Source organism: Lepisosteus oculatus, chromosome 12 (assembly GCF_040954835.1).
Source record: "Lepisosteus oculatus isolate fLepOcu1 chromosome 12, fLepOcu1.hap2, whole genome shotgun sequence".
Taxonomy (NCBI): domain Eukaryota; kingdom Metazoa; phylum Chordata; class Actinopteri; order Semionotiformes; family Lepisosteidae; genus Lepisosteus; species Lepisosteus oculatus.
In genome coordinates this window covers 5,604,403-5,627,732 of record NC_090707.1, presented here as the reverse complement: position 1 = coordinate 5,627,732, position 23,330 = coordinate 5,604,403, and the positions used below count along the sequence as shown (strand labels likewise).

Here is a 23,330-nt window from a genome sequence, read left to right as displayed (position 1 = left end):
TAGTGTTACAGGGTAATACCATAAACATCTCTGAAGAGAACGTAAAACGTATTCACACTATAAAGGTGTACAGGCTGGCATATAAAACAATTATATTAAGATATATACAGCATACATTATTATAAATAAAAAATGCAAATCAAGTAATAATGTACTAGTGTCGTAGCCAAGCATATCCAGAGCTAACAGATAACCACAAAGCTGTTCTTTTAATTTTTCTCCCCCCCCTGTGAATTTAAAACGTTTTTCATGCTTTCAGAATTTCAAAGCTATGTATGGGCACAGTGTCTTGGCAGAGTCAAAGCTATCCCAGGGTCACCAAGATATGTCAATTCCATCATTGCCTTGCAAAATAGTTCACACTTTACTTTGTCCATGATGTCTTTAAAGGGATCCTGACTGCTTTTCTCACTGTTTTTCTTATAGAATGCACAGTATTTTAACACTATTTAAAACAAATGCCTATAGGTACTGTGTTTTTCAACATCAGCAGGCCCGCTACGCAATCAAGCAGAGCATACAATATAATATAAACAGCTATAATTGAGTTAGCATGGAGGATTACAATTGACATGGTCTTATGTAAATCCTTTTTTTAAGCATTGACCTAATCTTTCGTTAGGTCTGTGTTTGATAGTGTTGTGTGCTGTAAGTGTAAGATCGTCAAGGAGTGAACAGTCATGTTTTAGGAAGATGTGGTCTGAGCTGTGAATAGGTCACCACCAACTGATCTTGAGTGGGCAGCAACACAATGAGAACATAGAGCTGTTTCCCGTTTTCTTTTTTGTTTAATGCTTTTACACAGTTTATTTCAGACATTCTTTTCAAATGAACATGCAAAATGGCGAGAACCAAAAACACATTTTGATAGGTTTTTTGCGGGACAGGAAATTGAACAAAGGCAATAGACAAGACGGAGCTGAATGTATAACAGAATTCCTGAGGTGATGCAATGGCCAGATATTCATTAGTTTCAAGTTTATCTCTTTCCATTCAAAGATGACTACAGGATACACAAAGCCTTATTCTGAGTCATGCTATTGAGAGAAGAGGGCAGAGCTAGCAAGAGGAGGAAAAAAGAAAACAAGACAAAGGCGGAGGAAGACGAGAGAATGGCTTGAATGTGTTTTTTCATCTTTTGTTGTTTCTTTAGATTTTGAACAAATTAATGGGACTTTGTGGCATACAACTGAATGCTAAAGAATTCTCCAAAGCCTAACTCAATTCTGTCAAACTGTTAATAGAATCCCATGCATAGAGCTTTTTAGTGTCATTCAATACTCGCTAATTTTTCAGCTTTCAGAATGACAGGATTTAGGTTTCACATCACACTGTGACAAGGGTAATAATGCCTCCTTTCCATCTGACAGTAAGATGTAGTCTCTAAACAAATTCTTCACTAGGGGATCATTTTGTATTTTTTCACAAGTAATATTTTGTGGGGTTTTTTTTGTCTAGCTCGGCATATTAATCAAAATCTAAAACCATGCTAACATTATATAAATGTACCCTATAATGTCTTCTTCATGCAGTTGCAATTGGTTCTTTTCTGTCAAGTGTTTCCCTCTATGTATGTGTTTTGGCACAATGAAAGTGAGAAAGGCAGCCTCAGTTTGCACCATTAATGCAACTTGTTTGTCAATAAACCCAACCACTACATTGATTTTTCTGTTGACTTTCATTTTTTTGTCATTGTTCCTTCATATTCCTACAATGGCAGTTTAAACAAGGTCAGCAATGTCAAGCACTAGTTATTTCAGGTAATTGAAAATGATCAAGCATATTGAGTGTTTTTATGGTGCAAGCACACCCTAAAGTTGGCTAATAACTAGCATCATAAGCAAAGACAATCTTAACGCTACATATCGAAACTGTAGTGTATAATAGTTACCGATGTGAACTATGACAATACAGGTCAGTAGTCTGTACCAATGCAGGTTGGTAACCAGGATAAAAGCTCATGCATAAGTCACAGGTTGAATGGCTCCATTACATCTAGAGAACTATGCAGCTCACGGAGCCACAGAGAGATCTCAGGCTAGATTGAGAGGTTGTTTAGAATGTCCTCTCCAACTAGACCAGTTAGAAGTTTCTAAGACAGGCCTGAAGCAAGGGATGGCGTAAGCAGTCAGTTATAGTGCGCTAGTCAGTGCCACTAGTCACTAGCCAGCAGCCAATCACTCTGCAACTCACAGCTGGCAGCCCACTGAAGCTCAGCAGGTGGGAGCCTGGTCAGTACCTGGATGGGAGACCTCCTGGGAAAAACTAAGGTTGCTGCAGGAAGAGGTGTTAGTGGGGCCAGCAGGGGGGGCTCACCCTGTGGTCCATGTGGGTCCTAATGCCCCAGTATAGTGACGGGGACACTATACTGTAAACAGGCGCTGTCCTTCAGATGAGACGTAAAACAGAGGTCCTGACTTTCTGTGGTCATTTAAAAAAATCCCAGGGCGTTTTCTTGAAAAGAAATGAGTAAGGGTGTAACCGTGGCATCCTGGCCAAATTTCTCATTGGCTGTTACCAATAATGGCCTCCTAATAATCACCCTCTATGTGTGGGGAGCGTTCTGGCGCACTATGGCTGCCGTTGCATCATCCAGGTGGATGCTGCACATTGGTGGTGGTGGAGGGGAGTCCTCATTACCTGTAAAGTGCTAAGTCTAAGATAATAATAATAATAATAATAATAATAATATTATAACTAGTACAGCCAGACTTTCTGACCTTCTTCCCTTGGATTGGGAGGGGAAGACGTTTGTGAAAGATGACTATTCCAGATGAAGATGAGTAACAAAGTGCTATGTTAAGAGCTGGCCTAGGCCAGGGGCCAGTTTAGTGTAGCATCAGAAGGCTTGCCCTAACTCACTCTCATGTCCCAGAGCTGTAGAAGCCCGATTGCAGGAGTGAGTTCTGCCTTCTTACGGACCACAACACCAGCAATTCAGGCCAGCTCTCTATGGACTGAAAACATAATGGATATATCTAAACAATGAAGAGGTACTATAGGCAGGGAATTTAGAGATGATGGGCTACTTCTTTAAATTTTTAGTTTCTGTCAGGAAGAGCTTGTAGCTTTGGGATCCATGATCCTGTGTAAGGAAAGAGTTCTCACAATTTGGCCTCAGTTGCAGAGAGCAGTGTCCTGTGAACAGATAACCGCTGAATGAACAGTTGAGGATCTGTTGGTATTTGGATTCAGTATTACTGTACCTCCCTAAACAGCTGTTTTCTGTTAGTTTGCAGTAAGGTTAGACCACCTTTGAGAAAACAAATGAGTATGTTTTGAACTGTAGAAAATCTGGACTCAAGGACTCAGTGATTATAGATTGTAGTGATTTGTGTTAAGATTCATAAGTTAATATTAAATAGTTTTAAGTTTGTTCTACCTCACTGGAAACAAAAACATCAATCATTGGTTACATTTGTTTTTTTTTATCCCTGACAGCAGAAGATATCTTTTCTCATATCTGAATATGGTTTAAGATTCTTTATCTGATCTTATATTAAAATTGTAACTCACCACCATTTTATTGCGATGTATATAGAATATCGGGGTTAGAAGAGAGCTAACAATGTTTTTTTTACTTTCTTTAGGTTTTATAGCCCTGAAAGCATTAAAGCGTTTTTGTGGTCTTAATTTTGTTAAAACAAGATCGTTATTCTAACAATGTTTGGATCTGACAGATACAACAGCTGTTCAGAACTGATACTGCCCTACATGCCTAAGCTGAAGAAGTACAAATTTACACTGCAATGAGTTATTAAACTTTCATTGTGCCCGTTTTGATTTTTAATTTTATGGTGTGGACAGACAATCATGGTTTTTAATAGTTTGGGGCCAGAGGGAAAACATTTCAAAAACAGAAAGGACCTTATCATAATGTGCTATTAATGAACAATTATATTACGACTCCGAATAGCTGAATGAGCAGACAAGCGCCTGTCTGGCAGTTCTTTCGTTCCAGGTTCATAATGAATCCCCAGGAGAGAAGAAATCTAACAAATAAGATACAAAACAGACTCTCACCGAAATAAGATGTGCTCCTCTCGTCTGCTATCTCTCAATTGAAAGCTATTAATAAGCAAAGCCATAAAGAAACTGCATTTATTCTAATCTGAGGGAGGAAACGAACTCCCCTTGGCCCTTCTTAAAGCAGATATTTCGAGGCTGAGCTCAACTCCTATTAAGCAAATAACTTTGAATTACTCAAGTTAGGTGTCTGGGAGAAATTTGAAAAGAAGAATTAATGAGTGCAACAGCTTAATGCATCTCCATGTACTGTAGAGTGTTGGGGCAATGTACTGTAAAGACCTAATGTTTTTCTTTTTTCCCCATAAATTAAAATGTTATTTCAAATTTGATTAATATCCCTGCGTGAATTAATTTCATTATTTTTCAATCAACTGAAATGAAAAACAGCCTCATCCCAAAGATGTTAAAGCAATGGTCTAATAATGGAGTCTAAGTGTGTGAAATAACCAGTGCATGAACTAAGGAAATCAATGAAACAACATAAGATGAGTTCTGCATTATTGGAAAAGGTGGAAGAAACATGACATCCCCGGGGATATGACATTCTTAATGCATTCCCTTAACTTCATTCTGCCATAGATATACAAGAAACATTGATAAATCTCAGTGGCTTTGACTCGGGAGCTGTTTAATGCTTATGTTTGGGATAGCATGGCATACGTGCTCTTTGTACTCGCAGAAGTGGAAGAGAAAGTGTGAATCCATGTCATCTCATATCGGGGAAAATTGCATTACCATCAGCTGCAGCTACACATCACGCTCTGTAACCATTTGATTGGCAGTGTCCGTCTTGTACTGATATCATTAGCAAGTTAAGTTCACAATCTCGAATGTGACACTGTGATCGTCTCCATTAACATTGGCTGTAGTTCAGCAAAGCCTTGGAGCTTCTGCCGAGGTGCTATCCACCAGAGAGTCAACCACATCAAAAAAAATCCCTCGACTCACAATTGCCTTTTAATCAACGTTCCCTCTAGTTTTTTACACATTGAAATCAGCTAACTTTTTGCAAGCTGGACTGTGATGGGAGTACAAACATAAATTCACAGAGACACTTTTTTTGGGCATGCTCAAAAGTGTAAATTTAAATTTGGGTAAGATTGATTCACTTACTCACCTATTTTTATTTTATTTGTGATGGCATAGTATTCTTAACATAATGTTATGCATTAACCATTAACATTTAACTTGAAGGCTTGAAGAACACCACATTCTTGTTGAACATACAGCTGAAAATATAAAGCATGCATTAATTAAACTTTAAAACATAGACATAAGTATGTGTTCTTGTGACGTGTCTATCCAATGTTTATTATTATTATTATTATAATTATAGTCTGATGTAAGTTGGGGATTTTCGAGTTGAATCAGTGCAGCTGTCTGAAATAAACTTTAAAATCCATTCTTAATGAACAGTTCTGAGGTCCACACACATTGTTAATACAAGGGCTGTGCGTGTTTTTATTGGGTTTGGCAGTGCCTGTTTAATATCTCCTGTTTTAGAAGTTCAGTCAAATTCTTATAACACAAAATTGAGCAGACCAATATAAAAGGATACCATACTCCTACAACACCACTACCACCTATACTGTTAGCTCTCCTGGGGGCGGAACTGACCGCTCTAGCTGAAGATTTGGGGATGAGAGAGGGTGCTTGAAAAGTTGTGTGCAGACCATTGATCGGGGATTATGGGAACTGTTAACCTCCTACATGGTTGTGGTTCATGTGTCTGGAGGAAACACAGATTTAAATACAAACTGTATAAAAACTCAACATAATTCTCCAGTATTATTCCAGTCATTTCAAGCATTTTGTCAAGTCATATAATGTCAATGACGACCACGAACAAATAGATTGGCTGACTGAAGAATTTGGTAGAGATATGAGTCAGCCAAAGTGGGCTGTTTTTGCTACGGTGCAGCTTTTTCACACTTCTAAAAATGCTGCCATAGGGCCATTGTGTCTGGGGGGGGGTTTCATTTCAGCTCAACACTTGACAAACTAAATCACACGGTTCCTGTTTAAACTGGGCCAATTTAACAACTTCTCCAAGCTCTTCAGAGGCTTTGAAAACCTGTAAACACATTGGCCCGCCAGGACTAATGTGTGCAACTTTCAGATTCCATACAGATATTTTTTTTTTTCAAAAAATTGAACTCTGCTTTTATTAAAAAATAATGAGATCTACAGTACAGCTTTAGAATACATTTTAAACATTCAGTCCCCTGTGAGAGCCTTATGTTCATAATACTTTCTATCAATATACAGAACACTTCTCAATGTGTGGGAGAAACCTGGTGGGTTTGGCTAATTAACATGCCTTATTCTAATGTCAATATCAGCTGTCAGGAGAAAGCCAGAAACATAACAGTGCAAAATGAATTTCTATGTTTGTTTAAAGAGACGGAGGAGAAAGCCTTTACTTACAGTATGACTGATTTATTTACTGGGATTTTATAGATTCTGTAATGTTCCCCACCCCTGCTTTGTTTTAGATGGGCTCCGTATTTTTTGTGATCATTGTAATTAAATATTCTCCAGTGTGAAGAGCTTAGTAAATAGGCCAGCTTGACTTCGACCTTATAAAATTACATATTAAGGCATTGTACTTGCATTCAGTTCCTGAACTGACCCCAGTCAAAGGACTGTCTGACCCAATATCTGGCACAGTTTAAACTTCATTGTATTGCTTTTAAAAGTTTATTGGAGTAATAAACTCATGCAGAACATGCTAGTGTACAAACATATTACTGTACTGTTTATTTTGTACATACTGCTGTTTTTTGTTGCTGCACAATATTTCTGGAAAACAGTTTAGCTCCAGGTAGAATTGCATGCCAGCAGGTTCAAATATTTAAAAGAAAATTTAATTAGATTAATTAGACTGGCTTTGTGTTGGGTATATATTTAGCATTAGCTTTCTATTCGTTTTGTTTCACAAAGGCTCAGAAGTAAGTTTTCTCCCTTCTTGGAGTGTGATAATACCTTTCTAGCCACTTATATAGTGTTTGCTCTTGAGCAAACCTTGAATTGGTTTGGTGACAGTTTGATTTATGATGCACATATGTTTTCATTCTGATTAAGTTCGCTGGCTGTAAGAAACTAAATGGGTTAAAAACTGATGTATATGTTAAATATAATCTTTGATAGAACTCTTTTATTGGTGATATTGAGTTCTGTATCCGTGTTAAAATCATGCATCGCTGATAAGTACCACAAAGAATCCTCATGGCAGCTATCCTTCAGAATGTAGCCTATGAGAATTAGGTTTAATCGAGTGCTGTTTGTGCTTGATACATTTGTCATTTTATAAGATTAATATTTAGAAATCTGCACATATATAATATTCACAACATGCAATTCAATTTACCTTTTTATATTTAAAGAGAAGACTTATAAAGTGAAGCAGTGTATGCACATCACTTTCAGTGATAAGTGACTTGAAGCACTTGAAACAAAGTCCTTAAATTCCATAGGCTCTATTACATTCAACCAAGTTTGATCCCAAAAGAGGTTTATTCGCGTTCTTTAGATGGACACATTGTAATCATTCAGTTCATGGCACATTTTTCTTCGGAGTGTTTTCTCATGGACTCATTTCTTTCTTTGTGTTGTTTCGCATTGTTTTGCCGCTCCTTTCTGCGTTATCGACAAATTGTGGAAACGTTTTTTTTTCCAAAAACGTTTTAATTTCCATACTGTCAAAAAAAAATCTTTGGGGCCACAGCGTTTCACTTTCGAAGTGAAATTAGACTGAAAGGTGTATCCCTCACTGCCAGCCTCCCCTCCCCGGGTACTTTATCACAGCCCCCATAAACTATCATTACAGGTCTCAGTGCTTTGTGAGCTCCATTTTAATCAGTGTAAAACCACTGCACATTTCGCAGAGGTTTTCTAAAGCATTATTGCGATTAATATAGACTCTTTATCTTCCTTTTTCTTCTGGAGTGTGATATATTTAGTGTCATCTACTGCTTGTTAATGTGATTCCTGGCTCAATGATATAGATTCCAGCCCGTAACACACCCTACAACTCTCCCGAATCTATCAGGACTGATTTTTATTAAGTTTCGGTTTGTTTATTGGTGCCGTGACCTTGGCTCAGTAAAAAGAAAAGCATTACAGTTCTGATTATCGCTGAACGATCCTGGAAGATACTTATAAATAGTTTTTGTTTTTTTGCTTTTCTCGTTCTTTCTTCTTGGATGGCTTTACATGTAGCCAGCGTGTAATCTACAGTAGCTGGTTGACGGTGAACCTGGCAGAGCAGGTTTGGAGAAGTGAGGATTTAAGAGCTCTGAGAATGTCAATTACAATGTTTACTTGCCTACAGTACAGTTTGTCTTTTTTATTTCTGTAAATATGAATATACTTTTTTTTGTTAACCTTGAAATAACAGGTAGTATGCAGTTCTATTTCATTTTCCTCCAAAAGTCTATTAACAGCATTATGATAGTTTGAGTGTCAAAGAAGTGAAATTAAAAAAATAGGGGAAAACATACTATACATTTTGTAGATTCATTTTTTTCCATTTTAATTTTCGGACAACCTCTGTAGAAAACCTTGAATTGTCAATTGAACTTTGGAGGCAAGTATAATCTAGCTTTAAAAAATAATTATGAACAATTAAAACATGGCATACATCATATTAGCGAGAGAAATTAAAAATGAGGGATCCTGTTAAAAAGGGGATTTTACTTTTTTTAAAAAAAAAAAAGCCGGTGCAGCTGTAATTAAGGAGAAAAGGCTGTGTGACTTCAATAGAGAGTTTTATTTGGGTAACTTGCCTGGCTGAAAGAACAATATAACTGTAAGGATGGGGCTGTCATAACCCCAGAACCCCCCCTTTCAAGCTGCTGCAAGGGTGAAGGCAGGATGGAGAGAAAGAGGTGATAACAAAACAGGTAGGAAAGGCAGCAGTAGTTTGAAACTTATATAAGATAAGATCACTTTATGGGCCATATACAATTTCTTGCATTAGGACTTTCTTTTCACAGACCCCAGCTTGCTCTCCATGAGACACACAGACAGGGAGAGAACCTGGGGGTCAGAGCGCAGGGTCAGCCATTTATACGGCGCCCCTGGAGCAGCTGGGGTTCAGGGCCTTGCTCAGGAGCCCACCGGAGTAGGATTCCTCTGCCGGCCGCGGGATACGAACTGGCACATGAGAAGATCCTTAGCCACAGTGCCACCGCTCTGCCCCGGTGTAGGCAGGTGAAAGAGGGTGAGATTAGGGTTTGGCCTTCTTCTGAACATTTGGCTAAAATGCCGTACTGTCTGCATTATTAGCATAGGCTTATACACAAATAACCGATTCATATTTTACTATTGCACTTGTTTCAAGTGCATGTAAACCCGAGCAATGTGACAAATTATCTCTATGTGCAATTTTTGGGCAAACTGCTAATTTAGTTAATTAACAATGAGCTAGCCAGCTGCCTCATAATAAATATATTTCTTTTTTCAGGAATGTTCTGGGGTCAAGTGGAAGCAAGGGCAAATAAAGTGTGATTGTTGTTGAAAGTTCTTCATAAAAACAACATGTTGGAAGATTAATTGTCCAACTCCAGTTTAGGCAGAAACACTGTATCTTTCTGAAAGATTCGTTTGCACTTATTAGGCATGACAATGATTTGACCTCCTTTTCACCAAGGTAGTGTATTCTGTCCTTTATAGCTGAATCATGTGTTCAGTGTGTAAATTGGAAGTTCTTATACAGATTTGAACGTTTGAGTTCTTTTATTGAAGGGTTGCATGCAATAAGAAATGGAAAAAAACTAATTTTTGCCATACTTTCAGCATAAGAAGGGAATCTTTTTTTAGTATTCAATTATATAAGGTAGAATTATCATTTTACTAAATCAGTAAAATTGCCAGATTCCCATGATGCTCTTATACAGTACTGTATATAAATACCTTTCTATGTATAAATATAATTGAAAAAGTGATGTGCAATTTAGATATAGCATAAAAATTGTTAGAATACAAATTTTATGAATTGTAATTAAAAGTTATGAATTTAAGGTTAAGGAAGTAAATATATTTTCAGCAAAGTAGCACAACTGAGTAAAATAAAAAGGTCTTCATGTTGGGGGAAAAATATTGCCAGTTAATAAGATAATGTTTTTCTCCAGATCAAGACATCACAGAGTATTATTAAAATTTCCTAGTGATGTTGGACAATTCAGACAAGAAAAGAACTTTTGAAAAGGAAGAAGAGTATTTTGATGGGATTCTGAAAGAGCAGATCTTTACAATGCAATGCAGCAATGGTACAGTATACTGTTGATTATTTGCCAGCCAAATAGATTTGCACTGTCAACCTACTATGGTAATGTATATGCCAGAGTGAAATAAATATCTAAAAACAGAAAGCTACTTGTACTACTTGCTTATCTTGAGAGTCAAGGACTTTTTGACAGTAAAACTGTAAGTCTGCAGTAAATCCCCCACCCTTGATTCATATCTGATAAAGCCATTGAATGATCAGAGTGTAGTACAGGCCACTTTGGATTGATTAAGGATGAGAGAAATCAATAATGATAAATATAAGTGAAACAAGTACCAGGCCTATACTGATTGGAACAGCTTTTTTCAAATTAAAAGCCCAAAAAATGCTCAGACTTTATTTTATACTATTTTATGAATGCTGTTTGATATTTTTATGTGTGCTTTTTCAGTATTTTGATATAGAATGCATTCATAATTCTCAGACATTTGTCACTGGAGGGACTTGAGTGCATCTACTTACTTCAGGACTGAAAAAAAGTTTCATGGTTTTGTATGGCAGTGATGGCTGCTGAGGGAAGGTATAGACATGATCATGTTATTGCTTGATGTAGGGGATTAAGCTGAGATGGAATTAGTCTGATTTTCACTGCCAGATATTTGTCTTTGCTTTGTTTTCTCTTCCTTTCGTATCTGTGATATGATTTTTTGTTTTGCCTTGTGATTTAATTCTGTAATTCACCATCAGCCAAATTAGTACACTATATAGACAACCAGCTTACAATCTGCAAGTATTTATTAATAAAAATTAGCCTCAAAATATGATCTTACTTCTGTCTTAAAACAGTTCAGTCAGATTGTGTGTAATACTGTCTTATAATAACTTCTTGGTATTGTTATTCATCTTTTGTAACTTAATCACCATTGTCAGTTGTCATTGTTCCACAACCAAATATTTGAAGTTTGTTTCTTCGACCGAAGCTAACACTTGAAACAGTTGGGATATTATATGGTCCCTTCAGTGTTTCCAGGTTCTTATAATATGTGCCATTTGCATTTACAGTAGATAATCAAGTTCCTGCTGTGTATTTTACCACTCCTCATAGCTTACTTCAAAATCTTACTTTTATCAATCTTGTCTCATTCTGCTTCTTCAGGTCTGGAGGACCCAAGCCTTCAGTCCACCCTTAATTCCTCAGGCATTTGCTAAATCACCATTTTTATTGTGTGTATATCTTTTCCAATTCCTTCTGCCTCCATAGTCTCTTATGTTCTTTAGAAAAGCAAGCAGAAAAAGGCCTTTTTAGATGCAAGCTCTTTTGCTTGTTTACCCACTATCTCCAGTCGTATTATGGAAATTTGCAAGCTCCCCAAGTTTGTTGCTTTTATACACGATACAGGCTTAATATAGTTATGAATTATTTCTGGACCTAAATGGTTACTGTAGGATTGTGAAGCCTTGGGACATACTAAAGACTGCAGACTCCAATTCTGTTAGCACTGTTTTACTCAGTATGCGTGACCGGAGCATACCTCAGGAAATGCTCATCTATATTGCTATAATTTTAAAAGCTCCTTGTTATGACAAGGTCCAGGAGTAATTGTGGAGTATCTTGGATTGAAGAAGTCAAAAGCAGAAACATTTCACAAAGCGAGAATGAGACTTTGGCAGCTTTTCTTTGAAAGGCTTCATTAGGCCAGAAAAATCAAAGTTATGTAAAGCTGAATGAGAAACACTAAAGTCATCAGTCACTCTGTCACATTGACGGATTTTGGAGAGTGACATGTTAGTTGCTTTCTCTGAAACAGCCTTAAAACACCTTACAATAAAATGGTGTCCCTTCTAGCCTGTATTATTCTCCACTCTCTTTAATCTCCTTGATGTTTTTAAGTGGGTTGTTCTATGCTTGTCATATTTTCAATGGTAACCTGTACTTCGTAATTGCCCTCGTGTACAATCAAATTGATTTTTAATAGTATGGACATGCTCCCTATTGGTTAATCCTAAGAAAACATTATTGAAACTTTATTTGAAGTTAATTACAGATTTTGAACGAGGGAGAAACTACTACCAGGAAACCGTTCAATTCCAAGATTAACTGCAGTTTTGTGCATAACAGAAGAATTGAAGTTCACCAAAAGAGCAAACCTGAAAAATCAATCAATATCTCATCTTCATTATATTAGAATTAAGGATTTGTCCTGGGACAGCCAACATGAGCGCTGCATTTCATTTACAGGAAGCCATTGATTTTGGTCATGTATCCAACAGCCAGCGTGCAAATGACTCTTTCACAGCTCTTCCCTTTATGTGGCTTTAGTGTTCTACAGTACCTCGATCAAGTCTAACATTGTCAAACGGAAAAGAATTGGGATGTAGAAATTCAGCTGCATGGTGTGTTTTAACAGCAGTATCTATGGATTATAGGAGTGAATATTAATTAGCTTGTAAAGGAACAAGTAATAGGTTTATTCCATGCTCTCTTCTCTTTTCAGTATGGAATAAACCTACTTACTTGTTACTTTGCTGACTACTCATGCTGACGCAGCTACCTACCTTAATTAGCTTGTGGTAACTATAAGTCATGCTGGTAAGGAACAGCTTTCTGTGGCTGCTAGCTTTGGCTTTCTATACACAATAAGCCAAATAATAAGCCTCCTGATCTGTTCCACCTCACAACATTATGAAATGGCAAGAGCTAATATTCACTTTCATGCTTGATACCCGTCTTCTGTCTCTCAATCTGGTTTAACTTTGTTCTTAATGCAGACTAATAATTTACAGAATTCTGCATCTCAGTCTGCAGTTACTTGTGCTTTTTTTCTTCCACTCCTTAATTTGACTTTTTCTTGTTTTTTTGCAAAATACAGAGTACAAATGCTTTCACTATCCAGCATATGGCATCAGGGAGACACATATATCCTCATTAGGAGACTGGATATATTCCATGACATTAATTCAGACTGATGCTACTGCCTCTGTGTCCTTAATAATGAATGTTGTTTTTGCTGTGCATTTTTAATAATTTTAGCAAAGTAAAATGATCTAATCATAATCAGAATCTCCTGTTACCAGCATTTGAAAACCCATCCATGAAGGACAAGATGCACAACTTGGCAATTATACAGATGTACCCTGTCACCCCACTGTAGACTTCTTGAAAACACTGCAGCAAGTCGGGTACATAAATAAACTGAGCTTGACTTTTCTGTGCAGTGAACGAGTAGAGGGATTCTGGTACGACATGGAATTGAATATTTATACTTTCATTGTGATCCTCGTCACCCTATGCCTTTACTTCCTATATGTAAAAACACAGACTGGCAATGCTTTGCTTGTCACGCCACCAGGGAAGTGAGATATACTGTACTGTAGAATTGTTGCCTGACAGCAAGGAGAAACATTCAATAATTGCCTTCTGAATGTTTCATCAGTGAATAATGGAGTACAGCTTGTTCTTGTGTATTTAACTGTTGCTTGATTTGTTCACTTTTGTGTGTAATTCTGTTAAATATCCATCTGTTCATGTTCAGTTCCCTGGTCATGGTGAGGACTGTACTTTTGCATTAAATTGTGCTCCTAATGGAAATGTTACTTTGTGAATTTGGAGATAACATCTCAAAATTATATAATAGGTAACTGAATTGGGTTCAATAAATTTAAAGCATCTTTTTTAGTCACACTAATGTTTTTGCAGTATGCGAGATCTATTTGATGGAAAAAGAGATTCATACTGTACATTTCACTGATTTTCTGTAGCCTGAAACTGATATTCTGTTGCCCGGGACTGGATGAGTCCTGTAACAGGTGCTCAGGTCAGATATTATTATTATTATTATTATTATTATTATTATTATTAAATGTTATTAGTGGCATTTCTTCTGCAGTGAAGCTGTAATGCATTCAAATCTGGGACAATTTGTAGAACTTTAAGTAGTGCAATTAAAATTTTAAGGTTTACTTTAATTTTAATTTGGGGCAGTGCATATTATGGTGTAAATGTTGATATTGTGAGATTTGACCATTTTACTATAGATAGTCTTATCAGTTAAGTTGCATTTAAGAGGTAAACAACTGCTGTTGAAAACCCTCTACTAATTTACATTGCTACTAAATAACTGTTTCTGTAGAATGAGTAAGATGAATATTTTTCAGTCATAAAGTTAATTGTGATAACAATAGGATACCATAACATACTGTATATTTTCTATTTGTAAATTTGATTTTTAAATGTGGTGTGAACATAAGTATAATCATATTTCTATAGTTGTTTATCAGAATTGGAAAAAATGGCTACAGTTGATACTCTTTAATAGATGTCCCCAACTAAATATACCTGTATGAAATGTATCGACAGAGCCTGTATATCGGCGGCTGCTCTGTCAAAAAGGCGGAGAACTTATTTGCTGAGTGTAATTCATTTGTTAAGCCAGATATTATTGATAGCGGCTTCCTGCCTGTACAATACCAATTTTACAGGTGGATGCACTCAGACAGGAACAGAAGAGGGGCACAGAAGGGTCACATGAAACAAGAAGTCAACCGAATTATCTGGGAGTTGGAACTGAGCGGTCTGTGAAACACTTAAGCTTCACAACCAAATGGTCTCTTTCAAGTTGCAGTAAATATTCCGTGTAACCGTGGAGTTGGAATGCTGGATAATTGGTACATTATTTGAAGTTCTTTAAAAGGAAGACGCATTTGTCATATTAACCTCCTCCTGTAACGACAGAAATCGCTTGAGACAGAGAACATCCTCCTTTACCAGCTTTGACTGTCCAGCTTTTTTATGTTGTATAGGCCGTAGGATTGGAGGATAGAGACCATCATAATGTTAAAATCTTTGTAAAGATAAAATTATACAAATTTAATATAATCAGCTATAGTGTACAGTGGCTTTTGTTGTTTGATGAGAACGCAGACTGCTTTACAGCTTTTCATATGCAACTGGGGATAATTAAGTTACATAAATGTGTGCATTTAGTTGTAAGGAAAAAATACTACTCATAGAATCTGTACTAAAAGTGGTTCGCAGTGGTACAGTACCCTGCTCTGTCACATACAAATTTTAGGCTAAGTTCCCATTGCTGCCCGACTGAATTAGCCCTGAAGCTGTCCAATCTGTTCACAATTTGCTTTAGTTCAGAGGATTGGATGTTTTAATTTGTGCCATTTCCTGTTTTACTGGAAGAAAATTTGGAGTATCTTGTTTTCAGTTTTTCTTTGTTTTCCCTCTAGCTATTTGCAGACATCGCTATATGAGACTTGGAGTGTACAGTACATGAAACATTGGCTTTGGAATACAGGAAGACATACTGGTGAATTATTACATATTTATTTAAATTTATGGAAACTAATGCACAGTAGACAGCAGTAGCCGTAAGTTTTAGGTCCGTATCTGATTGGCCACATACAGTAATTCTATTTCCATTTGAATTGAGAGCAGATAGGCTTGTTGACTGTCTGAGTAGTATTGCTAGTGGAAATAAAATACTCACCCAACTGTGATTTCAGAAAAACAGCTTGTTCTCAGGGTTTGGGATTTGAACTGAGTTACATTTGCCAAAATTGGTCAATTAAGTACCTGTACAAACAACATTTGAAAATTATTTTGTTTAAACAAGCCGGAGAACTGCAAGAAGATATATCATGGTGATTAACAGAGTCACTGAAGGTAACCTGTCTGTAAGGGAGGTTTCCTGGAGAATGACATGTTCAGCTTCATCAATCATCAGACTTTTCTAGAAAAATTGGCAAGCAGTCTCTGAAAGACAGGCAGAGGTTCACCACACCAGCCAGGGACTGTCACATCCATCTCGCCCATCTGTATTCATCCAGGAAGAAACTACACATACAGCATACTTCGTTATCTGCATGAAAATGATCTTCATGCTCAAAGGCCAATCAGGGGTAATGCTGGCAGCTCATTAACTAAATTACTATTTTCTGTGAGTCAGAGAATATGCAGCAAAGAGTTGTGGAGTATTTTATTTACTAATGAATGACGATTTTCTCTTGACTGACCCGGCATGTAACAACGTGTGGAGCCTACATGCAGAGCATTATGCTATTGTATTGTTCAAGCTCACCAGAGAGGCAGTGAAATGTGACGTTATAGAGTGGAATTATGCTTAACACCGCAATGGCTTCAGGGTGGATTGAGGCAGCCTTACTGCTCAGGGATTATGGTGGCAAAGTATGATCCTTCAAGCCAATGTCAGTTTTCCTGCAGGACAATGCAAAACTTCACAGTGCTAGGATTACAATGGTACGACTTCAGTGGCCAACTTTTTCCTCTGACCTGGGACCAAAAGTCCAACAGAAACATCTGTGGCACCAATTCATCGATGCCATCAGCAGAAGACAATTGTACCCAGCTAATATTCACCAACTGCTGCAGCCGCCCAGGAAGAGTGACAGGATATCCCACAGCGGTCTATGCCAGAGGCTGATCAGGTCTGTGTGTGGACACCGTCAGTTTGAATGAACACACATAACTTAGAAATGTGTTGATTGTGACAGTGTGCCATGTTTCATATACAAAAAGTAACATCATCTGTAGTTTTGTTTAAAATTTGACTGGATGTGTTGCATACAGAGATTCTTTTGTGCATCAGCATAACGCATTCAATGCCTAGATAGCTTCCTGTTTACTTTTTGACTAAGAACACTGCTGGCAGTCACAAGCATAGATTTTAAATGAAACAAATAATTATACTACAGAGAGAGGTTTTAATAGACATATTGATTCAGATAAAAAAATAAATTTGATCAGTTCAACCAAACATTAGTTTTAGTTTGTCTTGGCAGTGTGTAACATCAAAATTAAAAAAAAAAAAACCCAAAGAAATGTGACTCAGGCTGTAGTGAAATCCCCGTGGATGAGTAATATATAGGCATGTCTGACGCTTGGCTAACAGACCATCGTCTTTCTTGGCTACATAGACAGCACAGCAGCCCCGTTACAATATCTGACCGTTTCAGCCACTTCTCACTGCCTTCTAATCAAATCTAAGGCAATAACTTCCATTCCAGTCACTCCTCATAGGTCCGTAAGGGACTTTCTAAAATATGGCTAGATGAAACTCCATTTGTGATATGTACAGTACAGCTGACTGGCTAAGGGCATTTCGTGATGTTTTCCTAAGTCTTGGACAGCCAATTATTGTACCAACGTGAGAGCCTTTTTCAGGGCAAGAACAATTTTGAGCCTGGAAATGAAGTGGTCTTTGAAGGAGAGCTGTCTTTCAATTGACTAAACTATGCAGAAACATTGTCCATCTTATTTCAAGTGTTGTGATTATCATTGAGATACAGTATGCATTTAAAAACCTCAAATGCCACCCTGAATACACATTTCTTGTGGACAACTTTAGGTATTTTGTGGTCTTGACTTATAGTATTCGTGTTATCATTTGGTAATGCAGGGCTTAATTTTCTATTAGTGGAAGGCTTTTCTTTTAGTAGTTCAGGGGGGTAGCTGCGTCAGCATGCGTAGGCTGCAAAGGAACAAGTAATAGGTTTATTCCATGCTGGAAAAAAAGGAGAAAGAACAACGTTTGTGAAACGTTGTGTTCTCTTTCTCCTTTTTTTCAGCATGGAATAAACCTATTACTTGTTTTCTTTTAGTATGCCAGTCTGCTCTGTTGGTTAGCCCAATGCCTTCTCTCACTAGGATGCACTTGATTTACAGTAACATCTTCTGCAAAAGGTAAGTATTAACACTGGGGCCCTGACCTCAGCAGTAAGCAGTCATACACAGTGGCACACTCATTGTAATGAAATGTCTTTGCAAACAAAATCTTCTGTCTTACATACTAAGCAGTGACCTGTGAGTGTTTCATTAGTGGATCTGTAATAGCTTTAACCGATAAAAATAACCCAGCCTACTGTTTGTAATTCCTGCAGCAGTAGAAAGCAAATAGTATTTGATACCATCAAGTGATTAGTATATATTTTGATCGTTTCAACATTATAGTAGTGCACAACAATTTTTTTCCATTGCAAATAATGGTAATGTTTGTAAAACCATGTTTCAAAATGATTCTGTTAATTTCTGTGTCACAATGTTGTAAATATTTGGTCTCTTCAGAACCACAAATATTAGCTGTAAGTTAAACCTGGTGCCACAGAACTGTCAGAGGTCTTCATAGAGCAATCATTTTTAAAACAATTGGTCAAAAATAAATCTTTTATTGTTGGAACACTTTCATGTAGAAGGTCCGGGTGTTAGCTTTTTATTTTGTTAGAGACTTTCACAACCATTTGTGTAAAAAACAAATGCCAACACCTTTCTAGTTTTAATGTCTACCCATCTTTGTGTTCTTGTTTAAAATATCACATTGGTTACAAACAAGAGCAAGCTATTTGCTCTAACTTCTTTGGTCGCTTGTAGCTAATTTATCAGAGGATCTCAATTTGAAAAAAAAAACAGGTTATCAGCTTCATCCCTGGTATTGGTTTTTTTGTTGATAATCTGAAAATCCAGCATATAAATGTAACAACCTTTATTCACAAGGAAAGATATGACCTGAATTGTACTTTTTTGTTGTTGACACAAGATAATCAAGCTTTCTAGCAACTATCATAAATGCAATCGTACTTAAGTGAAGAACAAAAATGGTTTCATCTGCGCTTGATGAAAAAATCAAAGAGGTTCCTTTAATTTATCGGGAGCGACATGTAATGGTGTTCAGTAAGCAGGAGCCTGTTGCAGACTCCCTGAAAAGCAGAGACGGCACAGAAATCCCACACAGTAGGAACTCTGGTCTTTTGTAGTAGCCGAGCTCATCGCTGTCTAGAAAGTGGCACTGTGTAAATTCTGAGACTGTGAACCACTGTGATCTAATTCCAGCAAGAGCAGAAGTGTGCCCATCTTACACAGCTTAAGAAAAAGGTAACGGATTGTGCTGCTATTATTGTTGTGGGGTAACTTCCCTGTCCTTCATAACACATATATAAAAATAATATGATGCCAGGCTTCTGTAAAGGTATAAATAAACAGTACCCACCCCCAGTCTTGCTGTGAAACCTTTGTTGCTTAAAAATATTTAAGGACAACCTGTATGCACAGATATACACCAGTAACAATTAATATTCACCTTCCAAAATACATTTTAAAAATCTAAAAAAATAGAATTGCTCCCAAATTGATAATGTAATTTACTTTGATTATTTTAATCCTGTCACTTGAGAAATCTCTAGGACCAAAATTATTTGGCATTATACTATACATAATTATATTCCATCCAGTCATTTTCTTACACATTTCTTTAAATTATCTTGAAGATGTTTATTTTTATTGGGATGAATCTTGGCAGTAGAAATGTAACAAGAAAAATGTCACAAATTCGTTTTTTTGAAAGACTAGACTGACATTTGAATGTCATGTACGTTATTTAATGCCACTTTGTGGTATTTTATAATGTTAAAAGTTTTTTTTTTATGAGTGAAGAATCTAATAGAGAACTTTACAAGTCATGTATTTAAAATATTTGAACCAGACAGATCTACTGGAGGATATTTTAAGTTAATACAGGTACATTGTCCACAACATGCTTTCTCTGCATTAAGGCTTTTGCGTTTTCAGTACTTGAATGTAATAAATAAAACATTTAAAACAGGATTATATTTTTAATGGTCTGAGCCACCATAGTATTCTTCATTGATTTGCGACTATAAACGTATTCTTACAGAATCAATGAAACCTCTAGAATGTGTGATTTTATGATATTTGATCAACAACCAACAGTTGTTAGTTAGTGTTGCACCTGGTCAATAATGTTGCTTACTATTTTGTAGTACAAAGAACCATTAATGCTTAAGAAAAATTGGGACTGTCAGTTCTGGTTTGTAGCTGATTGTGAATAATCTGACTGGGCATTCTGTTGTGCGTCTCGCATAAAAAGACAAGTGCCAAGTGTCTTGCAGCATTAGCACAAATCAAACCAGAGGTCTGAACCCAAGTCCTGGGAAGTCACAGTACTGTTGGTTTGATAAGCATCCTTTTACAGCGAATGATTACAGAGCTGGATACTGTTAAACTGTACTTATTGTGCAGATTGATCCAATTAAATCTTTCAGAGCTCGGGCTGAACTAAAAACAGGAAAACGCTGAGCCAGAACAGCAGTTGCCTAAATTAAGCTTTTTTTGTAGTCTTTAGAGATTCTGCACAAACATGACTAAGTAGACAGTCTTGTTTTGATTATACCACAAAGAAAATATGCATGATAAGAGTTCTGAAATCTAAAATTAGTATGGTACAGATGCAGCCATCTCTTTTGTGCATCAAAAAAAGCAGACTGTTATACCGCATTCCATTTCGGCATACCGAATTTAGGGCTACACTCCTCAAAAGAAGATCAATAAGCGGCACTTGTTTTTGCTTACACTTATATAGCGCTTTTCAGCTATTAGTGGGGAGGAGAACAGAGTGATAAAGCCAGTTCATAGATGGGGATTATAAGGAGGCCATGATTGGTAAGGGCCAATAGGAAAAACACCCCTACTTTTTTGAGAAGCACCATGGGATTGTTAATGACCACAGACCTTGGTTTTATGTCTTATCTACAGTATACTATACTATACTATATATACTGTTTTTTACAGTATAGTGTCCCTGTCACTATACTGGGGCATTACGACACACACAGACCGCAAACACCTCTTAGTGGCCCCACTAACACCTCTTCCAGCAGCAACCTTAGTTTTTCCCAGGAGGTCTCCCCTCCAGGTACTGACCAGGCTCACACCTGCTGAGCTTCAGTGGGCTGCCAGCTGTGAGCTGCAGGGTGATATGGCTGCATGTGAAGTTGTTAAACAGTAAATTCATTCAATCTATTTTTTGAGTCTAGTAATCAGATTTCTTGAAAATATTGAAAATATGACATTTTATATGTTATATAAACATATAAAATACATAGCCTAACTGTCACTTCAAAATGTAATGTAGATGGCATGATGTTTTTTTTTCCAATGTTTGGGATTACATGCCATGAATTTTTTTTAAAGGTGCCTGGTTTCATCAAATCTCTCAGAAAACAATGAGCATTTAGTGACTATAAACTAATGAAAACAACTGAAATAGTTAAAATTGCAATTTATGCCACAGTGAATCCCCAAACTACCCCCACTGCATGTGGATATCGGACAAATCAGTACAGTATTAAATGTGTTTTAACCCATTAGTTCTATGCTGTGCCAATCATACTTTATGCGTAGTTTACTTGCAACAGTTTCATGAAATACAATGATTACATTGGTACCACATTTGTTTGTAATATTTGGTACCACAACTCCAAATGAGATCATGTATAACACTAGCAAATGTATCGCTTTTTAATAACAGCATACTGTAAATTATTCATAATTGTGTATAAATAGTAATAAGAAAAATAATTGAAATATTTAATTATTTCATGGGGTTCGTTAACATGGATGGCACTTCACGAAATGTCTTTTTTTTTTGTCCATTTAGTCTGCTCAAGTTTCCGAATAAAAACTAAATGCTGTGTTTATTTTTTTGGTGTTTATTTGCTTTTAAATGTGATATGTTTTTAAAGCCACTATGTAGAAGATGTTTTCTAATCAATATTTAAAAGTGGTATAATTATTTATCTGCTTAGTATTAATTCTGCATACTGTGTGTACTTTAAAAATGAGAATTCTATTAGTTTTATACAGTATCTGATTTAGACTTGTGATAACATCCTGTCTCAACAATGTAATCATCATGTTTGATTAAATTGTAACTAGTAAAGCAACATTAAAGTTCAGTAGACTTAAGGAATACATAAGATATATGGATGCACTCACTGGATACCCATTTGGAAACAGCATATATATGTGAAAGTGTCCACTTGAGTATTGAGTGAATTTAAAATCTCAAAATTTTTAATGTGTTACAGTCTTGCCATTATTAATTTCAAACATCCTGCTGGTACATGATCTGAAACTCAACCCTGTTATGAAATTTGTCATGAATGAGGATGAAATGTTTAACAACAAACACTGTTTCCTTTATTCTGTTCAGTTTTGGAATCAAGTGTGAAAGGTGAACCAAAGGGTAAGTGTGAAAGTGCACTTAAAACCATGAACAGGGGGTGCTTCTTTACCATAATAGCTGTGCGACTATAATACGTGCTGCCCAATACATGCTGCTCATACCTTGGTTTCTTTTAAAAAATGGCTGGATGAGATCCAAGTAGCTACTAAATTTTCAGAAAGGCTTTTACTTAATTAGTGTCTTGTGTCTGCGCTCCATTTACTAATGACCATGTATCTTCTCTTGTACTTCTAACCACTAGTCTTTCCTATGCAGTATGTTTACTGCAACTTGCTATCCTTTTTACACTTTTTTTGCACCTACTGTAAAGCGTTTTGTGTTGCAACTTTTAAAGGTGCTTTATCAAATACTTTATCATCACCAACAGTCAAGCCAAATGGCCTGCTCTCGTTTGTAACCTTTTTGTTCTTATGTTCTCAGTGTCTTATGCGGCTTACTTTTCAGCTGGTATTAACAGAAGAATGTGCCATTATTTCCTCAATTTTCATGTCTAAGCAATGAAGTGCTTCCTCGGAGATGTGTAATACACCCGGTACTCAGTTTAGTGTTTGAGAGCAATGAATATACTGCTACATTAATTAAGCTTAGGGTCAGAGCAGTGGCACTTTAGCTAAGAATCTGCGCCTGTGCTGGTTTAAATCCCGCGGCCGGCAGAGGAATCCTACTCCGTTGGGCCCCTGAGCAAGGCCCTTAACCCCAGCCGCTCCAGGGGCGCCGTATTAATGGCTGACCCTGCGCTCTGACCCCCAGCTTCTCTGCCTGTCTGTGTGTCTCATGAAGAGCAAGCTGGGGTATGTGAAAAGACAACTTCCTAATGCAAGAAATTGTATATGTCCAATAAAGTGATCTTACAATAACACATCTACCAAAATCTGATCCCACTGCAACATGGTTTCTTCCTATCTGTTGTTGTATTTATTGATGCATTAAAGTGACTGGTTGTATAGATTTTGAATATATTTAGACACTTTTTGTCATCCCAAACATAGGTTGTGCATGTTCACTTT

The 23,330-nt window shown here is 36.8% G+C and overlaps 1 protein-coding gene across 1 annotated transcript in view; it reads left to right on the top strand.

The window, feature by feature from the left end:
* Positions 1-23,330, top strand: part of gpr39 (G protein-coupled receptor 39) — a 47,360-nt gene that overhangs the window by 20,428 nt on the left and 3,602 nt on the right. The gene's annotated exons all lie outside the window — the stretch shown is intronic.